Source organism: Suricata suricatta, chromosome 4 (assembly GCF_006229205.1).
Source record: "Suricata suricatta isolate VVHF042 chromosome 4, meerkat_22Aug2017_6uvM2_HiC, whole genome shotgun sequence".
NCBI classification, from domain to species: Eukaryota; Metazoa; Chordata; class Mammalia; order Carnivora; family Herpestidae; genus Suricata; species Suricata suricatta.
The window spans coordinates 88,838,382-88,849,874 of record NC_043703.1 but is presented as its reverse complement, the minus strand read 5'-3'; the positions used below and the strand labels follow the sequence as shown (position 1 = coordinate 88,849,874).

At 37.3% G+C, this 11,493-nt stretch overlaps 1 long non-coding RNA gene across 1 annotated transcript in view; it reads right to left on the bottom strand.

Moving 5' to 3' along the window:
- The window catches only part of LOC115289741, a 31,194-nt gene that overhangs the window by 6,872 nt on the left and 12,829 nt on the right, over positions 1 to 11,493 (bottom strand). The window lies entirely within an intron of this gene.

The window sequence follows — 11,493 nt, the reverse complement described above, 5'->3', positions numbered from 1 at the left end:
AAAAAAATGTATGTAACCACAGTTTCCAAAATATTGGACATAGGCAATGAAGTATAGGATCTCTGAGAAACAAGTGAGGTAAGCCCCATTAGTGTGCTGCTTACTTCCTGGGTTAGTTTCCAGGCTGCAATGAAAGGATCAGGAACCCAGGCAAAGCCCGGCACCTTCTTTAAATGGAGGAGCTGAAACTAGGATTCTGAGAAGACCGAAGCAGCTGGAATCTACAGGATAGAGGGCTAGAGAAAAGAGAACTACACACAGAAACAACTCTGGATATATGTACATAAGCTCCCTTGAGTCTTCAACTCTCTACATAGTGCATGGCTGTGAGGAAACTACTCAAGGCTAGAGAAAGAACTTTCCAAAAAGGTCAAAGGGAACAATCCTTACAGCTCACATAAGGCTGGGAATATCTCCTGTTTCATCCAGTCAGGGTAGAAAACAGATATCTTTATTCAAGGGGCGTCAGATAGAGTACTCAGGAAAGTTTTGCTTCAGTAGTGGAACAAAATTGGCCTTAGACTAAACACTTTTCTGGTCCCATATAATAATGCTTAATAGCAAACCCCAGAGGAATAAAACTGTTTCCAAGTAACCTATGTCCCAAAACAAAGCTCAAGAGTATGCATAGGGTTAAAAAAAAAAAGAAAGAAAGAAAGAAAAGACAACCCAGTGAAGTACAGTGTCTGGCATTCAATCAAAAATTACCAGGCATACAAAGAAACAAGGAAATAAGACCCATAATAAGTTGAAACTAACTTAGAAATGGCACAGATGTTGAAGGCTACCAGAAATGGTTAATATGTTGGTGTATATAAAAGACTATTTTTTATTATTTAAATCTCTTTTAAAGAGGGCTGCCTGGGTGACTTAGTCAGTTAAGCATCCTACTCTGGCTCAGGTCATGATCTCACAGTCCGTGAGTTTTGAGCCCCACATCGGGCTCTGTGCTGGCAGCTCAGAGCCTGGAGCCTGGCTTGGATTCTGTGTCTCCCTCCCTCTCTCTCTCTCTCTCTCTCTCTCTCTACCTACCCCTCCCCCACTCACACTCTGTCTCTGTCTTTCAAAAATGAATAAACATAAAAAAATTTTTAATCTTTTTTAAAGATAGTTGGCTGTATAGAGTAATTTCAGTGGTACACTAATACATTCCATCCTCATAAAATGCATATATATCTGTATTTGTTGCCTCAGGTGATTTGTGTTTGATTCTCACTGAAAAGATCTACACTTTTAGTATATGCCAGCAGAAATGAATGGGGTTCAGTCTGTCAAAAAATAATAGGAGTTATATATCCAGATTTTATGGTCACCCCATATAATTGGCTTGGATCATAAGCAGGGGTGGGTCCAGGATGGAGTGATTGACAGTGATACAAGAACTATGGAATGGGTACAGGGGGACTCTCTGAAAGTGATCTGCTCTTACCAGAAGAAATGGAACAGATGTTCAATATCTGGATGACCACTTAAGTAATGTAAAAAAGATCCATGCATCAAGTGACAGACATTACCTGTGCGTTCCTTTTCAACTCCAGGAGGCTATGGATCAGCAACCTAGCCTATTACCAACTCAGAGTAGTTCCACATAGATGAAAAATAGTCCTAAAAGGGGGGAGATGTTGTAGCCAACACATTTAGGCAAGAGAAATTAAGGGAATAGAATTGAAAAAAAGTAAAATTGTATTTGCACATGATAAAAGAGCATACCTGAGAAACCAGAGAGAATCAGCGATAACAGTAATTTAAGTACTGTAAGAGCTCAGTGAGGCGGCAGGATAGAAACTTAACATATAGAAATTGGTGGCCTTTGTATACACAAATAATGATCAATTAGAAGATATATTGATAGAGAAAATCTCATACACAGTTGCAACAAGGAAAATAAAATACAGCTGATTCTCATTATATATGGTGCTTATGTTGTGTAAAGTCATCTGTAATACAGAATTTAGCAAATACTGAATTGTTCCCCATAGTGAAATACAAGGTTAAGTTTCCTGCAAGCCTCTGATCACATCATTTTCACTTACAAATATACAACTTTCTTTTGTGTGTCTGTTTAAAGACACCTTATTTAATATATATTTAGAAACATAGAGTTCACAGCCAACAGCACTATAACTCATGCCTGAATGAAGATTGTGTAACACATATTTTCTTCTTGAACTTAGGAATACTAGATATTACTTCAGCATTACACTTGGGGACCATTTTAAACAGTGAGATCACTAACAGCACAAAAATGTGGAAAAATGTGGCACTATATATACTATTAAAAGGGCATTTTTTAGAGTAGGAGAGCTGAAACAAGAAGGCAGTCAGGTGACTCATTTTTTGCCACTCTGAGCGTATGCATATCTACAGAATATATTGACTATTGATTCTGGAATTACAAATAAATTTTAGTGAGTAGGTGAATTCATAAATATGGAATCCACAAATAATGAGGATCAACTATACCTAAAATAAACTTCACAAGAAATGCACAAAAACAATATGAGAAAAACTTTAAAACATTCCTAAAAGACACAAAAGTAGATGTAAACATCTCCTGGTGTTAGATAGGATAGCTTAATGTCATCAATATGTTACTTCTCCGTGAGTTCATTTATTAAAGTAACACAATCCCAATAAAAATAACAGCAAATATTTCATGGGGTTTAAAAAGTTGACAGCAAACTTCATATGGAAAAATAAACATGTGAGAGAAGCTAGAAAATACTGTAGAAAAGCCACATGGAGAAGGACTCATGCTATTATATAAAACACTAAAATATCATTATGCTTATGTGGTGCTAGCACAAGAAAAGCAGACTGATGGAATAGAGTGGAATCCAAAACCAGACAAATATATGCAGAAACTTAGTGTACTCTGAAGATAGCATCTCAAATCACTGGAACGTTTTAGTAACTGATGCTGAGGTAGCTAATGGCCATTGGAAAATAAAATAGTCCACATATCATACTACATATAAGAATAAACCCCAAATAGATCCCAGTCCTAAATGTAAAAAAATGAAAACATACAAGTACTAGAGGAAAACATGAGTGAGTTCCTCTATAACATGGGTGCAAAGAAAGATTTTTTGACTATGATTCCAAATCCAGATGCAATAAAAGATTGTTCAGCTCAGCTACATAAAAATTTATTTTCAAAAATGCATTATCAAAAAGGGTCATAAGCAAAGTCAAAAGACAAATGATAACCCTAGGAGACACTATTTGCAAAGTATATCACACAAAGAGCTGATGTACTAAAATATAGAGAACTTTTAAAAATTCAAGTAAGAGAACTGACCAAAACCCTGGCAAAAATAGGCAAAAGATATGAACTATTCACAAAAATTAAAGAACACACCTAAAAGTATGAAAATATGTTTAATTTCACTAATAATCAGAGAAGTGCAGATTAAAACTACATTTAGAGAACTTCTGGTAATATGGCAGTTTGAAGTGGTAATGCAAATCACTTCACAAATAATTTTAAGACCTAGATAAAAATTGTTTTTTAAATCAAGTATTTAAAGGCACAATAAAATGTTCAAAAGCAGGCAGGATCTGAAGCATTTATTCTCCAAAAACTATGAATGGAAAAGTTAAGAACTGTGAGGTTGTGAACGCTCTGGCTTAAGGACACTCTCTAACTTTCGTGGCCAAGACAACAGAAAAATGTAGCCTGACTGGCTCAAGGAGCCAGAGGTAAGTTCGAAGCTGAAGTGGAAAATTTAAAAAAGAAATCCTGGCGCAAGAAACCGCAGTAATAGTGAGCCATAAATCTTGAACATAAACTCTGTTCTAATTCCTGACTGATCACCAAATAATGTATGTGTAAGGGGGAACCCAAGAAACCCTGTTTTGTTTTGCTTTTTGTAAGTGGAAAGTAGAGAGGAATATACTTTTGAGAGACAGAGCTACATGGAGCAAAGTCTGTGTATTTATTACTTTTGAACTGAAATATATTTCCAAACCATATACAGTTTAGGCAGTAGTAATCTACCTTTATGGGATTAAAGTGTCAGGGGAAAGAGCCTCAGGCTGGCAGAGCCATTGAAAATTTAAGCAAGTAAATTGCTGAAAAAGTATGCTCCAAAATCTGCCCAAATCTTTGACCACTAAATCATTGGCCGGAGGGGAAACACTGAAGGTAGCAGGGTAAAAAGCAGCAATGAAAATCCAGATAACAGAATAGAGATTAGAACTGCTTCCTACTACAGGAAAGAAGTTTGCAGTTTGAGTACAGATGTGATAATTTATTAGAACAGAAAAAAATCAAGTAGACTCAAAAATTTTTAAATTTTAAAACCTTGAAGAATGCAATAGAATACAGCATCACTAGGATATATTCCCTGAAGTATCCAGTTTGAACCAAAAAACTGAGTAGACATACAAAGAAACAGGAAAATGTGTTCCATTTTGATAGATCAAAGACCACCATTAGAAATTTTTATTGAGTCCAGATATTGAAGCTGACTTGAAAGCAGCTATTATAAATATATCCAAAGAGTTAAAGAAAAATATAGTATCAGTGAAGAAATTAATAGGAAATCTCAATGGAAAAATGAAGGTATTAAAAATGCAAAAGAAAAATTCTAAAGCTGAAAAGTGCAACAAAACATATACCAAATGGGTTGTGATAGCAGAGTGGGGAATCATTGAACTTGAATATAGGTTAATAAAAATTACCCAATCCAAAGAAAAGAAAGCAAAAAGAATTGGGAAAAAAAGCAAACAAAACCTTAGAGACTTGTGGAATGATTTGAAGCATTTCAAAATATATCAAATTGTAGTCCTAGAAGAAGAGACAGAGAAAAACTTTTTTAAAAATTGTAGATAAAACTTCCAAAGTGTTGTGGAAAACATTAGTAGATCTAACAAACCTAAATAACCCTAAACATGATAAATATAAATAAAACTATGTATTTCAATGCACATCATAGTCAAACTGCTAAAAGATGATAATAACAAAAAAAAATCTTGAAGCAGCTATGGAAGAACAATATGTTACTTCAGGGGAACAATGACACAACATGAAATGACTTCTCAACTAAAACAATGGAGACTAAAACATACAGGAATGGCAAAGTGCCGAAAGACAAAAAACTAAAAACCTATAACAAATAATTATATATTCAGTGAACTACCTTACAAATTAAAAGTGAGAGGAATTCAACTGTAGGATGTTTGAGTAAACTGTTAACACAGTACCTTCTGACAGATATCTATAAGCTCTGGACAAAATACAAATAATAACTACCCAAAAACTCTAGGGTGTGACTTAAGGCAAGCAGTTTCTGATGTGGCAAATATCCTAGTAGTAAATATTTTAGCTTAAAAGCAGGCTGAGGCAGGATATGGTCAGTGCCAATGTGGAGGCTTACTCTCTAAATGAAAACACACAGTCTTTCTGGGTTGAAAAACCAGAAAACAGAGTTTGGAGATAAGTTCTGGAAAGTTCATAGAAAATCCAAACAAGGAGAGAGCCAGAAACAGGGAGCCACAAATTTTGTGTATATAAACTCTGCCAAAATCTCTGACTGACTCCTTAACCACATATGCACAGGCAGGTTACAAGATCACCATCAAGGCTAAGATTATTACACAGAAACTTGAGCTGCACCCAAGAGACAGATTTCTATTTAAATTCAACAAAGTTAAAGCCTATATGGAAACCAATTGACAATAAACTATTATTTTTTAAAAATGGGGAGAAGCACTGGGTGTTATATGGAAACCAATTTGACAATAAACTATTATTTTAAAAAAGTTAAAGCCTCATAAACAAAAATATCAAGGCTTCTGAGTGGTTACAGAATCCAGAATATCTGCAATCTAATATGTATGAACTCTGGGATACAATGTCGTTATTCAACATATAACCATGAAAATATAATCCAGTTTCAAGAGAAAAGGCAATAAACCTGATACGACCCAGATGTTGAATTATCAGACAACAACTTTAAAGTAGCTATTACAACTATGTCCATTCAGGTAAGCAAAAGACACTTATAACAAATGAAAAGACAGGAAATCCCAGCAGAGAAACAAATTATTTAAAAAAGGAAATTCTAGAACTAGAATGTATATCTTAAAAAAAATTACCAAACGGGCTTATGAACAGAAGAGTCCATGGATCTGAGATAGATCAATAGAAATTATCTAATCTAAAAAAAGAGATAAAAGAATTTTTTAATGAACAGAATTTCAGGGAATTCTGGGGAAATACCTAAAAATTGAATATACTTTGTAACTGGTATTTTAAAATGAGAGGAGAGAAGATGGAAAAAAATATTGGGAGAAGGAATGGCTGAAAATTATCCCAAATTTCTAGAAGACATCAATTTATAGATTCAAGAAGTTCAGTGAACCCCAGACAAAATAAAAAATAAGAAAATCATAGTCACAGTGTTGAAAACCAAACTAATGAGAAAGTCTTGAAATCCTCCAGAAAAAGAAAAAGACAAATTACATAAAGGAGAACAATAATTAAAAATAACTAACTTCTATTCAGAAACTATAGAATCTAAAAGGCAGTGGAATAACACCATTAAAGTGTTGAAAAATAAAATTTCTCAACCCAGATTTCTATCAAATTTGAATATATCAAAGGAAAACATTCTTCAAAAAAGCAAAATAAATACATTTTCCGATAAAAGTAAACCAGGGGAGATTATTGTCAGAAGACTTGTACTTTAAGAAATGCTAAAGGAGAAGATGGTGGAGAGGAAGGGAGCTCTGTAAACGTCATCTGCCCCATCTATCAAATTGAGAAGGACATTATTCTCATCTGCAAGAGTAGAAGGAGAAAATACAGACTCCAGAAAGAAGACAACCTCAAAGATGCCTGAGTGAGTGCGAACTGGGAGATTGGAAAACGGTCCCCAGCCTAACACAGGGAAAGCATACAGAGACCCTGAGAGACAAAGGGAAGAGAAAGAAACTGAACACGCTGATAGTACTGTCTCTAGAGAAGAGATAAAGAACATTTAACCCTGAATGGAGAGAAAAACTCTCACTCCAGATATAACCCCTGGGCAGCCCAAATCCTGAACCTGAGTGGCACAAAGGAAAGAAACAGCCTCCACCCTGCGCAATCCCAGCAGGGAGGCAGCAGTGGCGGCAGCAGCTGTGGCCCTGGAGGCATGCACTTTGGCTTCTGCTGCTGCAGTGAGAGCGCACACCTCATTTCAACAGTGCATCTCACTTTCAGTATTGGCCACGCAAATCCCAAATCCCAGGTGCCAACAGGGAAAAAATAGCCCTACCCCTATGCAATCCTGGCAGGGAGTTGGCAGCAACAGAGGTGGGGATACTTGTTTGTGCAGCTGCACAAATCCCTGCCAGCACCAGGAGAAACTGCTCCCTCCCCCTATGCGATCCCGGCTGAGGGCTGGGAGTTGGCAGCCACAGCAGTGGGGGGGTGCACTTCGCCTCCTGCATTGCACCTCAACTCCAGCAGCAGCAGCGCAAATCCCTGCCAGCGCCAAGAGAAACTGCTCCCTCCCCCTACGAAATTCTGGCTGAGAAGCCAGCCGCCAAAGCAAATACATCTCATCTATGGTAGCATAAAAGTGCATGGACTAGGCTTTTGAAGCGAGGCAAGCCTGGAAAAAACAGCTTGGCTCGCCTGCAGCACAGGATATCAGACTCATTACAGTGGCCTGCAGCGCTTACTTCCAGCAGAGCTTGGGGCACGGCCATTCATCCTCTGCAACCAACACAGTGGGGCATCCGAGAGCAGCCCCCAGACCTACCTACACCAAACCATGCCTATCTGTGAGAGGGAGCTTCTGTCTTTTATTTTTTGTACTTATTTTTTAATATTATTACCTTTTTACTTTTTTAATTTTTTAATAGTTTTTACTCCTTATTTTCCTTTTTCCTTTCTCCCTCTTTTTTTTTTCCTCTTGCCATTTAGATATATTCTCCCTTATCTCATCCTTATCTCCCCCTTGATTGGTTATACACTTTTAGACTGTCCATTGTCCTTTGTTGTCTCTGCCCCCCTTTATTTTTTTTCTTTTCTTCTCTTTCATCTCCCTTTTCTTTTCTTCCTTTCCCCCTTTTAATTTGTTTGTTTGTTTGATTTGTCTGTGCATTTGCATGCTTCTGTTCCCTGTGTATCTGTCTGTCTGTTTTGCTTTTCAGGGCTACACCAAGAAACAAGCCAAAGTGCACATGATGACGAGTCCCAAATATCACTGAGAAGGGAAATGAAATCATCAAAGGCACAACAAGACATCTGAGAGACACCATTAAAAGAACATTTCCTGAAATGACAGACCCTAGACAGTCAATAAGCCTCCTTTAACAGAGCAATACTAACAGGTGCACAGTGCACAACAAGCTTTTTAAAACTGACAAGAGACAGAAAAATAGCCAAAATGACAAAATGAACTCTCCCCTGAAGAATCACCAGGAAGATGTCACAGCCAGAGAACTGCTCAAAACCGATCTAAACAACATAACTGAACAAGAATTTAAAAAAAAAAAACTTGTCATAAAATTAATCACTAGGGTTGAAAAAAACATCAGAGAAGCAACTGAGACAATGACTAGGGACTTTGAAAATAGGTGTGATGAGTTAAAAAAGGCTATAAATGAGGTGAATAATAAAATGGAGACAGCCACCTCAAAGATTGGAGGCAGAGCGAAGAATAGATGGATTAGAAGACATAGTTATAGCAAAAGAAGCAGCCCCCCCCAAAAGAGAGAGAGAGAGAGAGAGGGAGGGAGGGAGGGAGGGAGAGAGAAATTGATCCAGGTGCAGGAAAGGAGAATTCGAAACCTGAGTGATACAATGAAACGGAACAACATTCCTATCATAGGAATTCCTGAAGAGGAAGAAAGAGAGAGAGGTCCTGAAGGTATACTAACCCAAATTATAACTGAGAATTTTCCAAATCTGGGGAACGACATAGACCTTCAAATTCAAGAGGCACAAAGGACCCCCTTAAGACATAATCTGAATAGACCTTTGGCATGACATAACATAGTGAAACTGGCAAAATATAAAGATAAAGAGAGAATTCTGAAAGCAGCTATGGAGAAAAGAGCCCTAACATACAAAGGGAAACCTATCAGAGTGGTTACAGACCTATCTAATGAAACCTGGCAGGCCAGGAAGGAATGGCAGGAAATCTTCAATGTGATGGACAGAAAACACATACAGCCAAGAATCCTTTATCTAGGAAGCCTGTCATTCAAAATAGAAGGAGAGATAAAGGTGTTCCCAAATAAACAAAAATTGAGAGAATTCATGACCTTCTAAAGAATGATTGGGCTAGTCACCATCCCTACAAGAAATCCTAAGAGGGACTCTATGAGGGAAATGTTGCAAAGAATACAAGAGGCCAGAGACACCACTATAAACATGAATTCTACAGAGAACACAATGAATCTTAACCCACATTTTTCAATAATAACCCTGAATGTAAATGGATTGAATGCTCCAACCAAACGACACAGGGTAGCAGAATGGATTAAAAAAAAAATCCGGGGCGCCTGGGTGGCTCAGTCGGTTGGGCTTCCAACTTCGGCTCAGGTCGTGATCTCACGTTCGTGGGTTCAAGCCCCGTGTCAGGCTCTGTGCTGACAGCTAGCTCAGAGCCTGGAGCCTGCTTCCAGTTCTGTGTCTCCTTCTCTCTCTGCCCCTCCCCCTCTCATGCTCTGTCTCTCTCTGTATCAAAAATAAATAAAACATTAAAAATTAAAAAAAAATCCATCTCTTTGCTGTCTACAAGAGACTCATTTTCGACCTGAAGACACCTTCAGGTTGAAAGTAAAGGGATGGAGAAATATCTATCATGTGACTGGAAGCCAAAAGAAAGCCAAGTAGCCATACTTATATCAAACAAACTGGACTTTAAAGTAAGGTAGTAACAAGAGATGAAGAAGGACATTATATAATAATTACAGGTTCTCTACATCAAGAAGAGCTAACAATTATAAACATCTATGCGCCAAATTCGGGAGCACTCAAATACATAAAACAACTAATCACAGATAGAAACAATCTTATTGATAAGAATGTGCTAACTGCAGGGGACTTTAATAGTCCACTGACAGCAATGGATAGATCAGCCAGACAGAAAATCACTAAAGAAACAATGTACCTGAATGACACATTGGAACAGATGGAATTGATAGATATATTTAGAACTCTGCATCCTGAAGTTAGGAAATTCACCTTCTTTTCGAGGGCACATGGCACATTCTCCAAGATAGATCACATACTGGGGCATAAAGCAGCCCTCCATAAATATAAACGAATTGAGATCATAGCATGCACACTTTCAGATCACAATGCTATGAAACTTCAAATTAACCACAGGAAAAAGTCTAGAAAACCTCCAAAAATGTGGAGGTTAAAAACCACCCTACTGAAGAATGATTGGGTCAATCAGGCAATTAGAGAAAAATTAAAAAATATATGGAAACAAATGAAAACAAAAATACAATCCAAAATCTCTGGGACCCAGCAAAGGCAGTCCTAAGAGGAAAGTATATTGCAATCCAGGCCAATTTCAACAAACTAGAAAAAGCACAAATTCAAAATCTAACAGAGCACCTACTGGAACTAGAAGGGGAGTGGCAAGAGCACCCCAAACCCAGCAGAAGAAAAGAAATAATAATGATCAGGGCAGAAATAAACAATATAGAATCCAAAAAAAACAGTCGAGCAGATCAATGAAACCAAGAGTTGGTTCTTTGAAAAAATAAACAAAATTGATAAACCTCTAGCCAGGCTCCTCAGAAAGAAAAGAGAGAACACCCAGATAGACAAAATCATGAATGAGAATGGATCTATTACAACCAATCCGTTAGAAATAAAAGCAATAATCAAAGATTACTATTAAAACTTATATGCCAACAAACTGGACAGCCTAGAAGAAATGGACAAATTCCTAAATGCACACGCACTACCAAAATTCAAATGGGAAGAGATAGAAAGCATGAATAGAGCAATAACCAGTGAAGAAATCGAACCCATTAACAAAAATCTCCCAACAAATAAGAGCCCAGGGCCAGATGGCTTCCCAAGGGAGTTCTACCAGACATTTAAAGCAGAGCTAATACCCATTCTTCTCAAACTATTCAAAAAATAGAAATAGAAGGAAAACTTCAAAACTCATTCTACAAAGCCAGCATCACCTTGATACCCAAACCAGACAGAGACCCAGCAAAAAAAAAAAAAAAAAGAACTACAGGCCAATATCCTTAATGAATACAGATGCAAAAATACTCAACAAGATATCATACACAAAAATAAACTCAAAAATGGCTGAAGGACCTGAATGGGAGACAGGAAACCATAAAAACACTAAAGAAGAAAGTAGGAAACAACCTCCTTGGCCTCAACCGCAGCAATTTCCTACTCTACACATCCCCAAAGGCAAGGGAAATGAAAGCAAAAATGAACTATTAGGACCTCATCAAGAGGAAAAGCTTCTGCACTGCAAAGGAAACAATCAAGAAAACTAATAGGCAACC